Below are 17,719 nucleotides of genomic sequence, written 5' to 3' on the forward strand. Positions count from 1 at the left end.
TAAGGGAACATTTGACTAAAGGCATGCAGATGAGCTTTGGAATCATCTCTGTCCTGGTAGGATGCTCAATCTAATTGAGGGAAGGGACAACAAGTACACATGCTCAGTTGTGGGAGCAAGCATTGTGTATTCAAAGAACCCAGTGTATCTGAAGTGGAGTGAGACTGGGTGTGGCAGGGGGGGGGGGTAGAGTAGGCAGTGCAGGGAGGAGTGGCTAGATCATGTAGGGTATAGCAGGTCATGGTACGTTCTGTAGGTTATCTTCTGAGTTATGTGGAGTGCCAGTGGCTTGATTTGAACAGAAGAGTAACCTGGCTATATGCTTTAGATTCTGCAGTCTGGCTTCTGTATGGAAAATAAACAGTAAGAGGACAAAGGCAGAGGCTGAGAGACCAGCTAATAGGCTATTTCAGTTATCTACAGTGGGAGATGGTACCCATGTGAACCTGATGCTAGCAGAGGAGATGGTGAGAAGCGATCAGGTTCTCCACATATTTTCAAAGCATAGGCAATAGTATTTGCTGTTTTATTGAGATGATGGGCATAAGAGGAAAAAAACAGTACTAAAATATAGTAGCATTTTCTTTTCCCATGCAAATGAAAGGATGAAGTTGCTCCTTACTATGATGGGAAAGACTGTGAAAGGTTTCTGAGGGGTAATGGAATTGTGGGCATAGTTTGTTCAATTTGATACTTTTCAATATAATTTCAAGATACAAATTAGATGCCTTCAATGCCTAGGACAGTGCCTAACCTGTAGTAAATACCCAGTAAATGAATACAGATACACATACACACACATACATGAATAAATGCACATATATATTACACGTGCACATATATACATATATTTTAAAGTTTATTTATTCCAAGAAAGATAGAGATGACAGAGACAGCCCCCCCCACACACACACACACACAAGATCCTCACACCATGATCTAAACCCAGCTCCTACCTACAGCCAGCTCTAGATCATGGGCACACACTCATCCAGTGTGTTCAGGAGGGTTGCTGGATGCAAACCCACAACCTTCCCATGTAGTTCAGCCTTGTAGAGCATTGTGTTCCAGCTGTGCCACTGTCCTTCTCCCTCAATTAATACTTTTTCATAATTTTTTAAATTGTCAGAGTGTACATGCACTTGTCAGAGAGAGTACCCCCAATGGGGTATGATCATGCCACATTTTTTCCCCTCCATTTCTCCATCCTCTAAGGATATTGGGCACACATGCATATACATCTGGTGTGCTTTTCAAGCAACCTTGGATGTGATTCAAACTGCAGTTGATTATGTAGGATCCAGCTACCTATGGACGATTCTTAACTGATGTACTACAAGATGGCTCTCAATGAATCTTTTTAACTGAATGAATTAATACCCTTTAAGTTCTATCTCCTCTCAGTTGCAACCACATCTTACCAAGTCTAACACTTCCTCCTTTATGATGGAGTCTCACTTTCATGTTAGAGTCTTAAGGAACTATTGATAATCTTCTTTGACCTCTTTCTAAGATGTTTCTACTCAGTCTCACATAATTTTTGTTATCTCAGAGTATCAGGAAGCCCTGTTTAGCCCAACTATGATAGTGCAAGTGGTGGAATGCTTCTGTGTGACACTGAAGCCATATGAGAGATTCAGGTTTGGATCCAAGGTTGGCCTGAACACAGTGGTATGCCCATGTTTATGCGTGGTCATGGTCCTGGTTGGCTGGGAGGCTCAGATAAGAATTATGGCATGGCAGAACCCTATCAAGAGTATCTCTCTCTCAAAAAAAAAAAAAAGCCTTGTTTATTTTGGTTTTCCATCTGTAAAAAAGAAAAAGAAATCTATAGAGCCTGTTATTAATCTTCTTGCATCAATACTTACATTCTAAACCTATGCATCTTCTTACATTAGTCACAGAGAAGACAAATTAAATTGACTAGACTAATGAACTCAATATATGTGTTCATGTAATGTGATCTTCATCCCAGCTTTACCCTGCAGTTGTTAAAGTACCTCCTTAATCCATATTTTATAGCAAAGCTAGACAGTTCCAGAAAATCCCCATAGTCCACAGTTTACTTATGTTAATAAATGTTTATGTGTATAAATATGTGTAGGCTTGTGAAGCTATTAATACATAAAAATGTATAATTGTGCATGTCCACCCATCTTCACAACTTGATGGTGAACAGAGCAGAACTAGGGTGCTGAGACCAAGAAAGATACTTAATGCAAGTGAGTATCTCCTAAGACCAGAATGTATGACAGAGATTTTCAAACCGGCACTAGCACAGACAAGTCGTTACAACCTGAGGGTGGCAGAGTGACCCATGAAGATGATTTCTGCCATCCTGAGAATAAGCTGGAAGATGAAGAGTGTTACTGATTCCTTAATAAAAGAAAAATGGTTAATTATTTTGTGAAGGGCAGTTTTCAAAAGCCTGTGTAAAAGTCTACTGCTGTAGCTTCCTTTCCTGAAGGAATGACCTGACTCACTGGAAGTTACTTAGCAGCTCCAAGTTACTATAGTGACTATAGTGAGATGCTGGCAAACTATTTCTGTAAGAGAAAAGTCTGAGCTTCAGGGCCTCTTTTTTTCATTGTCGTATTCTAGTTTGGTGAGAATTTTAGGATGAGACTAAGTGTGGCTGAGAAAAACTTTAAGTTCTTTCTGAGCCCTGCCCTTGTGGTACCAGCTCTTGGCTCAGTAAGGGGTCTTGTACTATTAGGCACTTGTGACTATAACTATTTTATCTCCACAAAGACGATTCATTCAGGATCATCATCTCCTACTGTATATGTGTTCTGTTTTAGAGAAAAGTTCAGAAAAAACATAGTGAGGAAACTTTAGAGCAGATGTTGAAGGTGGAGAGTTATTTAATTTTTTTCCTTTTCTATTTTATTTTCCTTCTTTTTTCTACATTTACTGTCCATCATTACAGCATATAAAATGAAAATATCTTATCCCAATGTGAATACACTGTATATGCCTACTCAAGATGTCACCATACATATTATCAACAGATAATTTTCCATTTTTGTGTCAGTAAAATGTTTTGCTTCTTTTTTCCCCTTGATTCCCTCCCTCTCACTTCCCCCTTCCCATTTCCCACCTTCGTCATACACTGTCTCTGGTATCCATACTTGCACTCCATGTCTTTATACTTTCTTATCATTCAGTTTCTGCCATAGAGTGCAGACATTCAGTATATATTACTCAGGGACATACAGTGCCTCTCTTTCATTGTCTGGCTTGCTTTGCTTAGCATTAAATCTTCTATATTTATCCACTTTCTATCAAATGCCTGGATCTCATTGTATTTTTTTTTTTTTTTTTTTTTTTATGACAGAGTAGTACTCATACTGTATACATGCCATACTTCTCCAATCCGTTAATCTATTCTTGGATATTTGTGTTGATTCTATGTCTTAGCAATTATAAATAATGTTGGTGTAAACGTGAATATGCAAGTGTTTTTCCAACTGAGCATATTCCTGTACATGGGGTAGATACTCAAGAGTGGAATTGCTGGATCATATGGTAGTTCTATTTGTAGGCCTTTGAGGTACCTTATATCATAGTGGAGGGTTATTTTGTGTTGGTAGGACTGTTGTAAGATCTAAAAATTAAATTAAAAGAGGATAAATGAGAAGTAAAAAACCAATTTGGTTTAAAACCTGGTGAGTGTAATTGGATGGACAGTGGATGTAAAAGTGAATAGTTTGTCATAACCAAGTAAGAACTAGAGCTCTTAATTGTACTCAGGAGAAACCAGAGAACAACAAGAGCTCACTAGTCTCTGGGCAATAGCCAATGGTGCTAGAAGACCAGAAAGAGAAGGTTTACTCATTAATTCATTCATTCTTTATTCATTTATTCATTCAAAAACCATTTGTTAACTAGTCACTGTGGGCTCCATTATGTATTATGGCCTTAGTCTATATTGATGAATCAAATAGACATGACCTATTCTCCTGACATTCACATCCCAGTCATTGAGATGGACAAATATGCAGATAAGCAAATATAATAATAAAAAAGTGTGATAAATGTTATTGAGTGTTGACCATAGAATATCTATTATACTAGGTGATTTAATCTTGTTACTTCAAGGCAGGATAAACCTTGTCACTCGTACTTTTTCACAACTTTAAATGATCTTAACTCTTCAATTATTTATTTATTTTCTATTTCCTCCAAGTATATTCAAAGCTTCGTGAGAGAAGGGACTTTGCCTCTCTTATTCACAGCTGTATGGTATGTTTACTTCAACATCTTGCTCAGTGCTCAGTAGTTTTTGTTAGACAATTGAATAGATGACTCATATAAATCTTTGCATTAACCCTGTTATGTACAATTATACCCATGTTTTGGAATTTGGTCTTAGCAAGTGGTGATTGGATCATGGAAGTGCCAGTTTCATAAATGGATTAAAAACAAAAGTGCTAAAAATATCTCTAAAAATGAATAAATAAGAATATAGACTAAAGAATCAGCATCAAATGACAGTGCTACTACTAATAATACTTTATTGAGTGCTTATTATATGTCCGAGAAGTGTTCTAGGCTCCCTGTGTGGCTTATGTTATTGAATCCTCACCATTCTGTGAGGTAGACATTATTGTTATCTCCTTTTTATACATTAGGAGACTGAAGGTCAGAGAGATGAAGTGACTCATTCAAAGTCAAGAAGATGACAAAGTCTGGAATTAATTCCTATGTCTGTTTTCAAAGCCCGGGCTTTCTCCACTATATCAAGGGGTTTTTTTGGGCTCTATCTATACTGTTGCAGAATACAAGATTGAGTACTTCTGACTAGCTTCACTGCCATTTGGGCTCATTAGTTGAGTTTGTATACAGAGGAGCAAATTAGAACCAGAAATAAAACTTTATTGCTCAAGTTTATGCAATCTTTTGTGGTGGAGCTAAGGTTAGATTTAGGGCCTTTGACTTTCAGGCCAGTTTTCTTGGATGTGACCATATTATCCCAACCCCTTTCCTAGAGGCTATTAAATTTAATTCCTTCTCGTAGGTTTGCTTTTTGAATGTGTTTACAAAGATTAAAGACTGCTGTACTTGCAGCATCTTGGACCTTATATTGGGTCGTTGAAAAAGTCATGATTGTATTTCCTATGCAAAAAATGCATTATGACTTTTCTGAAGACCCAATACATGACATTTGAATGTATTTGGGTAGCCTCCAATTGCATATGCATATTTCCTATTGAGGAGGAGAAAAATGACCCAACCAAAGTAGAATCTGAAGACTGCTGTACTTTCAGCATCTTGGACCTTATATTGGGTCGTTGAAAAAGTCATGATTGTATTTCCTATGCAAAAAATGCATTATGACTTTTCTGAAGACCCAATACATGACATTTGAATGTATTTGGGTAGCCTCCAATTGCATATGCATATTTCCTATTGAGGAGGAGAAAAATGACCCAACCAAAGTAGAATCTAAAATGTGTTCAGCCTGAAAACCTGAGTCCATTTTCAAGACAGAAGTAGCCCAAAAGGCTGAAAATAAAAGCTCAGTCTATAAAGACATCTAGGCAGAATGAATGAACTCACTAAAGTTTCACCAGTGCAGATATAGCAAATAAGCAACCTATCTGATAAAGATTTTAGTAGCCTCAAAGCATGAAAGTCATATTATTTGTTTTTCAATAGTATTTTTGTATGACTCATTAAATTTGGAAATATAAGAAGTAATGGTGCCCACTCTTTTCACTAGTTCATTTATAAGTATAGCCATTACCTAGAAGAGTATAAAGAATGAGACATGAAAGAGTTAAAATCATTTGAGAGTAAATATTCATGGTGAAGAGCTTTGCCTCTGGAGTCATTCAACTTGCACTGGAAGCCTGGCTTTTCCACATGCTAGCATTACAGTCATGGAAAAATCACTTTAACTTTCTGAACTGCAGTTACTCCATCTATATAATAGGCTAATAACAGTACCTACAACCTAAGGATTTTGTGAATACTAAATGGAGCTACACCAATAAATCGCTTACAACAATGTCCAGCATAGTAGTAAATATTAGATTCGTGCAAAAGCAAATGCAGTTTTTGACCATGAATTTTACATAATTATAACTAGACTCAAATAACATCTTCATTAGTCAAAATAGGAACCAGCAGTTGGCATAATAGGAACCATTACAATCAACAGAGTTTTGCTAACGAGAAATAAGTTTCTTTATTCTTGTAGCGTAAAAATTCGTGCTTCAGGATTTGATGAACTCTCGGAAAGCATCTTCTAGATCCTGCTAGTTGTGGAAATGCTTTCCCTGCAAAAAGCTGTCAAGATGTTTGAAGAAGTGGTAGTTGGTTGACCAGAGGTCAGATGAATATGGCAGATGAAGCAAAATTTTGTAGCTCAATTTGTTCAACTTTTGAAGTGTTGGTTGTGTGACACGCAGTTGGTCGTTGTCATGGAGAAGAATTGAGTCCTTTCTGTGGAAAAAAGCCTACCGCAGACATTGCAGTGTTACGCACATCTCATCAGTTTGCTGAGCACACTTCTCAGATGGAATGGTTTCACCAGGATTCAAAAAGTTTTCGTGGATCAGACTCATCAGTGACCATGACCTTTTTTTTTTTTTTTTTGGTGCAAGTTTGGTTTGGGGAAAAGCTTTTGAGCATCTTCTCGGTACAACCACTGAGTTGGCTGTCACCAGTTGTGGTATAAAATCCTCTTTTCTAGGACCAGCAGATAGCATAATGGTTATATCACTGGACTTCTCTGCATAGTCAACTGCAGTTTGAGTCCCAGACCGAGCAGCTTAAAACTCACACCAGGTGCCTGTGTGTGCATGCCCAAAATCCCAGAAGAAGGATGGAAGAGAATGTGTGGCCATCCTCTTGGGGTGGGGGTTGATTTATTGCTTTCTGTATCTCTGTCTCTCTGGTGAGTGCATGCACCCTATAGCAAAAACAAACAAACAAACAAAACAAAACCCAAAAAAAAACTCTAAAAAAATCCTCTTTTCATTGCACATCACAATTCAACCAAGAAATGGTTCATTGTTGCATAGAATTAAAGAAGACTAAACTTCAAAACAATGATGTTTTTTTAAAAGTCAGCTCATGATGCACCAATTTATAGAGCTTTTTCACCTTTCTACCTTGCTTCAAATGCCAAATGGCTATAGAATGGTTGATGCTGAGTTCTTCAGCAACTTCTCTTGTAGTTGTAAGAGCTTTGATCATTGCTCTCAATTGGTTCTCAACTTCCAATGACCGGTCAACTACACTCCCCAGCTTCAAGGCTCTCCACTCCTTTGCAAAACTTCTTAAACCACCATTTCACTGAATGTTCATTAGTAGTTCCAGGGATAAATGTGGCGTTCACGTTGTGAGTTGTATCCACTGTTGTACAACCCATTTTGAATTCGAATAAGAAACTCACTCGAATTTGCTTTTTGTCTAACATCATTTCCATTGTCTAAAATACATACAAAATAAACAAAAAATAATAAGTCATTATCAAAAAAGGTGAGAAATGTGCATTAAAATCATGCATAACATAACCACATTTAAGAGTGTATCAAGTATCAAATGACAAATTTCAACAATGCAAAACCATGATCACTTTTTCATCAATGTAATAGTAGCACTACTTATTATTATGTGGGAGGACAGATATGAAAGTTAAAAATGTACTTCCTTATACTATACCATGTGATTCAGTAAACATTTATTGATATCTCCTTCTGGGCCAAGCACTGTGCTAGTCATTGGAGAGATGGATGAGATGCATGCCCTGTCATCAAGGAATGTCCAGTCTAAGAGGACATAGATTCGTGTATGTCTGACTATAATGCCATGTTTGTTCTCAACAAGCATTTCTAACCACAGGAATTATTTGCTACCATTTATCTCCTTCTCTTTATCACTTAGCTATTCAGCATACAGAATGTTAAAGACCAGATGGTGTTAAGCTGCCTATTTTAGGACTAGTTGTAAAAGTTCATTTCTTATCTTACATTTAACACAGTAACTTAATGAGAAAACCATTCACAAAGCATTTACTGAATACTCTTAGTGAGTACCTTGAGAAAGATATAAAAAGGAATGTAGCAATGGGGGTTTGGGAAAAGCTCTAGACTTAAAGTCAGAAAATTTGAGTTTAAGTCAAGACTTTGCCACAGACCAGTTGGGTGACTTTGGATGAGTCACTGAGCAACTGTGTTGCTAGGAATATCAACTGAACTGAAAAAAAATGGGAAATAGGTGATTTTCAGGTATTTTTCAGGTATTTAGCCTTTCATTCATTCAGTGTAAGGCATAGAGTCTCTGCTTTTAATGAATTCATTCCTTGAGAATATTTAGAAAGATAAAGAAGTTAAAAATATGCTTCCCATCTTCCAGTTCCCAATCATGTTACTGAAACTGACCTGTGTCAAATTCACCAATGACTTTACTGTCAATAAATTCAATGGTCATTTTTTTTTTTTGCCATAAGGCACATGCACTCGCTGGAGAGAGACAGAGAGACACAGTGAGAAGGAAAGTGAGAAATCTGCCGCCACGCCACCCCATCCCACCCCAAGTGGGATAGCCATGCTGCAATCCTATCCCTTCCATTCTCTCAGGATTTGGGGCACACGTATTCATACACATACGGAGACACTCAGTGGAATTTTTGAGCCACTGGGTCCAGGGTTGGAACTATAGTCAGCCATGTGGGAGTTTAGTGCTTTAACTGCCACCTGCTGGCCCCATTTTTTTTTTTTTTTTCAGTGGATGTGTGTACTCACCAGGGAGAGAGAGAAAAAGAGGGAGTGCACCCCCAATGGGATGTGGCCATGCCTCAGTCCCTTCTCTATTTTTCCATATTGTGAGGATTTGAGGTATGCACACAGGCACACATGCCCAGTGTGTTTTGCAAGCCGCCAAGGCTGGAATTTGAACTGCAGTTGGCCACATGGAACCCAGCTTTCTATGCAGTGTTTCAATACTGCACTGCTAGGTCAGCCCCAATAGGAACTTCTGAATCCTCGTTTTATATGGCTTTCAGCTATATACTACATAGTTAACCATTCTCTCCTTCTTGATATTATCTCTTCCTTGAGCTTCCATGACAAACATTCTTAGCTTCCTTTATGGTCAATCTTTCTCAGCCTCCTTTTAAGCCCTTCTGTTATCTCAAAAATATATGGCAGAGATTCTCAAGGGTCAGTCGTATCACCTCTTCTCTTCTTACCTGTCTACCTTCCCTAAAATTCCATTATCATCTACATATTGGAACAGGGGTTCAAACAGTTCACAGGAAATAAAACTGGGACCAGCAGTTGGTGTAATGGCTATGTCGCTGAACTCCCATGTATTCTACCGCAGGTTGAGTCCTGGCTCCGGTGGCTTAAACTCACGCCAGATGCATGTGCATATGTGCCCAAGATCCCAAGAGGAGATTGGAAGAGAAGGGACTGTAGGGTGGTCATCCCCCCTGGGGGGATTTCTCTCTTTCTGTCTCTCTCTGTCTTTCTGGCGAGCACATGTGCCCTATAGCAAAAAGCCTCTCAAAAAACAAAACAAAACAAAACAAAACAAAAACTATGCTTAGATTTCAAAACTTGTTTGCACCAAAATAAACTATTCGATTCCATTTAATTCAATTTTACCACAGACTTTTAAAATTCTTTCATATAAATGAGCATCAGAGCTCAGCTCTCCAGGATTCCAGAGCCACCTTAGCAAAATGCACTGTCAACATCTATATCTGGATGTTGTTCCTATCCTACAGGCATCTTAAACCCAATATGCCAAAAGATGAATTCAGCAATTCCCACTCAAATCCATCCTGCTACTCCTCCCATTTTTTTTTTCATTTCAACAAAGAATGAGACCATGCACCTATTTTTTTTAAGCCAGAAACCTAGACTTCTTCATCCCTCCCTAATCTAATTTATCACCAAATAATTCTGTTATTTTTTACGCCAAAATATACCTTGACTATGTTAAAGTATCTTTATCCTCTGACACTTATTAAATGGCCTGATCTAAACCTCAGTTGTGTTTGGCTAGACGACTGCAACATTCTCTGAACTGAATGCATCACATGTACTCTTGCTTCTACAATGTTTTAAAAACATGAATTGGAGAATTTCATGTCTCAGCTTAAAATCCCTTAACAGGTCTCCATTGCCCTTTTAATAAAGTATCAAATCATTACTATGCTCTACAGGGCCTTGTATGACCTGACTGTGTCCATTTCTCCAGCCTCACGTTGTACCTTTCTTCGATTCGCTCTCTCTTTCCCACTCTACAAACATACTGGGTTTCCTGCCTTGGTGCCTTTATGCATGGTTTTTGTTCTCCTTCCCATTTCAGGGTGTAGTTCCAATATCATTCCCGTAGGAAGCCTTCCCCAGCCAACTTTCTCCCTGGATAGCTTAGTCTACCTGTTTCATGTTTCATGGAACTTTGCACTTTCCCTTTTTTGCCCATCAGAACCAATTTTATTACTCATTCAATATTTTTTTCACCTCATTAGACTATAAGTTTTATGAAGACAGGGAGTCTGTGTTTTTCACCAAGTGTATTGCCTGAGACATAGCAGATATATGTTAAAAAATGAATTTTACACAAACATTCATAGCAATATCATTTATAATAGCCAAAAAGTAGACACTATTTACATATCTGCCATCTGATGAATTGATAAGCAAATGTGGTATGTCCAAACAATGGAATTGTATTTAACTATATAAAGAATGAAGTATTGATTCCTTATATAATATAAATAAATTTAAACACATGTATATATATGAAAGAAGCAAGTTAGAAAAGATCACACATTATATAATTCAATTTAATAAGAACTCATTCAGAATTTGCAAATCCCTAGACACAGAAAGAGGTAGAAATGGGGAGTAAGAATCCACCAACAAGCATACAATTACTTTTTGGAGTTATGAAAATATTCTAAACTTAGTAGGTAGTCATGGGTATGCCTGTGATGGATGTATAACCTTGTGAGTATAATAGAAACCAATGAATTATATAATTTAAATGTGTGGATTTTATGGTATTATGAATTATAGCTCAGTAAAGTTGTTAAAAATGAATGAATGAGAGCCAGCAGGTAGCATAGTGATTAAGGCTCTGGAATCCTACATGGCCAACTGCAGTTTGAGTCCTGGACATGGTGGTTTGAAAAATCACACCAGATGCATATGTGTGCATGCCCAAAATCTCCCCAGAGGATATTGGAGAGCTGTGGGGTTGCCATCCCCTTGGGGGGGGTGATTTCTCACTTTTCCTCTTTCTGTCTCCAGCAAGCTCATGTATAACAAAAACTTTAAAAATAAATGAATGAGAATAAACAATATAAACTTTATCTGCCAATGTACAATAAAGTAATGTGAATAGGTTTTAATTTACCACCAGTTAAGAATAGGAAATATATTTTTTTTCTTTTTTTGGAGAGGTTTTTGCTATAGGATGCATGTGCTCGCCAGAAAGACAGAGAGAGACAGAGAGACAGAAAGCGAGAAATCACCCCTGAGGGGGAGATGGCCACACCACAATCCCTTCTCTTCCATTCTCCTCTAGGGATCTTGGGCACGCATGCACATGCGCCCGGCATGAGTTTAAGCTGCCGGGTCCAGGACTCGAACCGCGGTTCACTACTTGGGAGTCCAGCAACATAGCCATTACGCCAACTGCTGGTCCCAGGAACAGGAATTATTAAAGCATCATTCTATGGATTACACACACTCATTTCATGCCTCTACTTTTTCTTCCTTGGGAACTGGCAACTTGGAGAGAAAGCATAGGGTCTTAATTTGGAAAGGACCTCAGAGATTGTGTAATTCAATTCTCTCACTCTACATATGAGAAAATGAAGGTGCAGAGGGAAAGTAATTCTACAATTTCACACAGCAGATTAGTGACCAGATCTATACTAAACTCTTTGTCTCCTGAGTCTAATTTCAGGGTTCTTTTCATTATATACAGCCAAGTCAGCCTTCTTAAGAGTTTTTCCCAAGAGCCCTTCACAACTTCTGCTTAGAAATAATTTTTCCTGATCCACAAGGAAGGCCGAGAAATGTTTCTGTTAGTACAAAAGAAAGGAAGAATGGACTCTGAGGAGTCAACTTGTTGCTACTGTCATAGGTTCTTTTGCTGAAAATTTTTAATGGACCTGTATTTATATCCAAAGGAACTCAGTGTTGTCTGAGGTTACCTCTGACGTCAGCATCAGTAGTTCCGGTAGTGTCTGAATACAATATTCATACATGGAACCGCTTTTGTGACAAACATCACTAGCCCTAGTTGACAGGCTCAGAAGTTCCTGAGCAAATGGCATTTCGAAGAGACTGACTGCAAGGCAACATGGGCTCGAGTGAATTCGACTTTACTTCAGAAACAAATCAAGGCAACACTCACTATTCTGAAGTAAAGTAATGTTAAGTGAATGACCATTTTAGAATATAAATTGCAAGCTGTGATGTAAAAATATTTAAAACCTTTTGTTTTAAAAGATACAAGGCCAAAATTTTTTTTCTACATGCTCTTCTTTGCTAACTAATGATAGTGGCTTATGGAAAAGGATCAACAGAAGTGGATAATATTTTTATTTAGAATTAGTTTAAAATGTAACAAATATTTCAGGTATTCAAATTGTTTAAAATCATTCATTTTAGTATGGACCGTAATCTTTATTTATTTACTTTTTTTTAGATTTTTTGCCATAAGGTGTGTGTGCTTGCCAGAGAGAAAGAGAGGGAAAGTGAGAAATAACCCCCCAGGGGGGATGGCCATGCCACAGTCCCTTCTCCATTCTCTTGGGATTTTCAGCATACAAGAACATATGTCCGGCATGATTTTCAGCCACCAGATCAAAGTCTAGAACTGTGGTCAGCCACATGGGAATTCAGTCCCTTAACCACCACATCACTTGCTGACCCTGGATTGTAATCATTTTAATAAAATGGGATTGACAACATTTTCTATGTTTTTCTATTTGTTTTCTGTAGCTCTTGGAAATAACCTTTTTAAAGTCACATCGTCTTAGGAAGTTGTAGGTGACTCGGGGTACAGTGGCCTTTTCTCTTGTTTGCAATGACTTTCTCCCAAGAAAATAATACTAATACTGAACATATGTGGAAGATTGAAGTCTAGAGGGCAAAAAAGGAAAAAATGGCTAAATCTTCCCTTTACACTATAAGCTATCCAAGAAACCAGGTCTGTAGAATTTACTTAGTTTTATATCAACCCCAAGGGTCATGTAGTATTGTCCATTTTCAGGACAGAGCAATGACAGCAATTCATTCCACTAAATAAATTATCTGTCTTGAAGAATTCCTCAAGCTTTCTTGATCTACAAATGATATTAGATAACATGGGCTATTCCAAGGCATTTTAATGAGTACCCATGCAAAGATAGTCTTCAGGAAAATATTTCTGATGTCTAATTAACTTATAAAGTTTCCTTGAACATTTTTTTGGGGGTTGTTGTTGTTTTGAAACTGAGAACGAAGGAAGGAAATTATATGGTAGATCCTTAATGCAGTCTTTCTGAATCTCACTCTAGATGACATAAATTAACAGCTGGTCTCATTTTTCATGCTCCCATGCATGAAAAGAAAGAAATTAAGACAGTGATGCTATTTAACTATTATAAGAAGAATTTATCTTTGATCAGAATTATCCAGAGCTTTCCAGCTCTGGCATCTATGTACTTTACTGAGATACCTCCCGGGCCAATGAACTAACTCAAGCTCTGCCAAATGGAACCATTTACATTTTAGTGATTCTGGCCTCAAACCTTCCTATCTGTATCCACTGCACTGGGAGAACACCCTTTTCTGAAGCATAAGAAATTCTATTACCCAGAAGCTTGGGACAAGTTAAATTAGTCTGTAGACAATTTAACTACAGGAGCCTTTGCCTCTAGGAAAACCATTAATTTTCTTTAAAGTGACTATATTACAATCATTGGGGGCTTTCCAAATTTTTCTGTTGCCATAGATCCTTGATTAAAGAGAAGACTGTTGATTGACTACAATGTTTTATCATGCTTCTCTGTCCCCAATAAAGATCAAGCACACACAAATATGCGAATATGTACAGATATTTAGCTAAATTTTGACTGCACTTTTAATGTGTTTTCTGAACAGAGTAAGGATTTTATAGGTTAAAAGGAGAAATAAGACTATGGAATTAGTCTTATGCTCCACACAAGTGAAAATGCTTCACATAAAGGCATTATATGGAAAAATTAACAGAAAGGTATTAAAATAAGATATTTCAAGAAATGTGTGTAGCCTTTTAGTGAAAAGGACAAGCTCGCTGAATATATATATCAGCCTACTTTTCTGAATTTGTCAGCTTGCATTTTTTTGTAAACATGAAACCCTTGAAATACATGTATCTCTGTGTGGGTCAAGTCTTCCATCCTCATCACACACTTTTCCAGGTGCAAGTATCCTTTGTATCTGTAAAGTTGGTACAAAGAAAACCACTAAAGTAGATTAATTCTGCTTACAGCTTTTCAGGCACTCATAAGGGTGGCAAATATTTCCTAAGGGAATTATGCATGTTCATTCTTCATTGTTTTCCTCTAAAGGAATCATATTATTTGTAAAGGGCATTATTGGTCCCAGGTTTACATTAGAAGCATTTTTTTTTTTAAAGACTGCTAGACCTTCCTAACAATAAGAAGCAAAAGACAGTCTGCACATATCTTATCTCTGGTAACCAAAGGCAAGCATCTTTACTGCTAACCTTATATCTATTGCAATTGGTACAGGGACAAATGGCTGTAATTATATGGGGATGGCACCAAATCTCTACTTAGAGCCCAGAACTCTATTAGCAGTGCGTTCTCCAGAGCCTGACTACCAGCAAACAGGATATAAGCCTATCTACCTTGAATGAGCACAGTTATACCTCTGGGGAGTTTCATTAAGGATAGTAGTGGTGCTGCTGAGTACCACTATGGGGCCTTATTCTGGATGGCTCATGCTAAGTGGAAATGACATTCTTTTCCTAGCCTCTCTGCTCACTTTCTCTAGCATGTATAACTGCATTATGAGGGCCTGGATGTCTTTTATGGAAGTAGGACCAAGTATTATTGTGTGCAGGGATAGGAGGGCAAGAGAAAAGAAATTTAGAGATGAGGGAATGTAGCTAAATGATCTTACTCATCTTATTACTCATATGCATGTTAACTGAGAGCTCCTGTGTAACAAAATGAGGTTCCCTTTGTTGACAGTTTTCCGGAAGTATTCCCTCAGCCTCAGAGCAGGCCTTCACGGGGTGGGGCATTGTCCCTCCACCAATTGGCACCTTGCTTTGAATTCTGGCTATCATTTTGTATCCCTCTCACCTCTCCCCCAGTCTGCCTCTACCTTCCTCAAATTCCCTTTGACAGTAAGTTTATTGTGAAGTATATATGAAAATGAAAAGTAAACAGATATTGTCATGTTTATTGTTGTTACTTCTTGTTCCTTTTCTTTCTCCATATTTGAAGAATGGTTACACTTCTTAATCAGTCATGCTAAATATGGGGTACATGAATACAATTCATTCAAAATACAGTGTAACAAGAATGAGGACTTAAGAGTGGCACCCACCTAGACTCAAGTCCTATCCCTACCACTTATTAGTCACCTGATTAACATTACTTAATTTCACTGAACCTAAGTTACTGCCACTGGAAAATGAGTGCACTGGACTGCATGTTTAGGTCCCCATAAAATTCATATGTTAAAATGCCAACCCACAAGCTGATGGGATTAAGTAGTGAGGTCTCAGAAAGGTGATTAGGCCATAAACGTGGAGCCATCCTGAACAGCTTTAGTGCCCTAATAAAAAGAGGCCCCAGAGAATTTCCTCACCCCTTCCATCATGTGTGGTTATTGTGAGAAGATGACTGTTGTTATGGTTTGGATAATGATTTGTCCCACAAAGTTTCATGTTTTGGAATTTACTATTGGGAGATTGTGAAGCCTAGTGGTCAGTAATTAGATCATAGTCATTATACCATAGAAGCACCACTCTCTTGAATAGATTAATGATATCTAGAGAGACCCAGTAAATTCTAGCTCTCTAGAGGTTAGTTCTGATGAGAGCTGGTTGCAATGAAAGAGAGCCAACCATATCTAACACTCTCTCTGTACATGCCTATCATCCTCGGGGCTTCTGTTGGCTGTACAGTAGGACTGCCTTATGCTAGGCCTAAGCCTTTGGATATTCCAACCTCAAGAACTGTGAATTAATAAACCGCTACTTCTTTATGAATCACCCAGTCTTAGACATTTCTGTTAGCAATGCAATAACAAACTAATACAGTTTTCTGTGAGGAAATAAGCCCTCATCAGATACTGTATCTGTCAGCACTTTGATCTTGGACTTTTCAGCCTACAGAATTGTGAGAAACAAATTTCTATTGTTCATAAGCCACCTAATTTATGGTATTTTATTACAATGACTTGAACCAATTAAGATGATTGGTCTAATAAGGATATCTACTCTTGAGGTTTTAGGCCTGAATATTATTTCCCATTCCATACGCTGAGTTAGTAGGCAATCTATTTTGTTTGTTCTTAATTTGATGTAGAGTACATGCTCTTGCATAAGGGAGGTAGAGCAGAGAGGAAAAGTGGAAAGTACCCCCCCCCAGGAGGAATGACCATGCTTCAACTCTTTTTCCTCTATCCGCCTCTCATGATTTTAGGTTTGCGTGCTTGCTTGCCTGGCATTTTTTCAAGCCACCATGTGTAGGATTCAGATTACTCAATTGACCATGTAAGATCCAGCTGCCTTAACCCCCACACTACCAGCTAGCCCAGTAACTATTCTTTAATCCTGGAAAGAGAGATCAAAATGTCATTATCATGGGTAATAAAGTTAACTTAAACTGGAGACTGATTACCACTAATATGTTTCTACTTCTCCACCTTGAATTAACTTACCCAAACAGATAGTCAGGCAGAACTGAATAACCACAGTCTTGTCCTTCAAGACCAAATCCCCACCCCGTAAAGAACAAACAACTTTGCTAATGGCTGAGGGGAGAATTTTAGGTTGTATGGAGGACTGAAAACACAGAAGAGACTGAATCCTATCTGCCGAGTCCCTTCTCTCAATCTTGCCATCAGCTACTGTTCTTCTTTAGACAGAAGGGGGGAGGAATGAAGAAAGGCTTGAATTGCTTCTCCCCTATTTCCCTTCCTCTCTGTGGAAACTTAAGCAGAGAGCCACAAGAGTTCTCTTAACAGCTAGGATTATTGTGAGGATTGAATGATACTACATGGCCCATATCTTACACAGTGCCTGGCACGTGATAGGAGTTCAGTTAGATAATACAGAATTCAGAATTCAGCTCTATTTACTAGCCATGTGGTTTTGGGCAATTTACCAAAAGTTTCTTAACTCCATTGTTTGATCTCTAAAATGAAGATAATAATAGCTTTTACATTTGTGCAAATTAGAGATAGTACCTATGAACAACCTGACACATAGTAGGTACTTAGTCAATTGAAACCATTATCACTGTCATTATACAGTTATGTGAATGTGTTTGTAGAATGTGCCCTATATATTTTTCCACAGTAGATATATGCTTCCAGAAATACACACACACACACACACACACACACATATATATACACACACACACACACACACACACACACACATACACACACACTCATATAAATCTGGCTTTGGTTTATATGGCTTGGAAGCCACAGTGCTCACACATACCAGT

The sequence above is a fragment of the Tupaia chinensis genome, unplaced genomic scaffold, assembly GCF_000334495.1.
Source record: "Tupaia chinensis unplaced genomic scaffold, TupChi_1.0 Scaffold146705_1, whole genome shotgun sequence".
In the NCBI taxonomy this organism is placed as follows: Eukaryota; Metazoa; Chordata; class Mammalia; order Scandentia; family Tupaiidae; genus Tupaia; species Tupaia belangeri.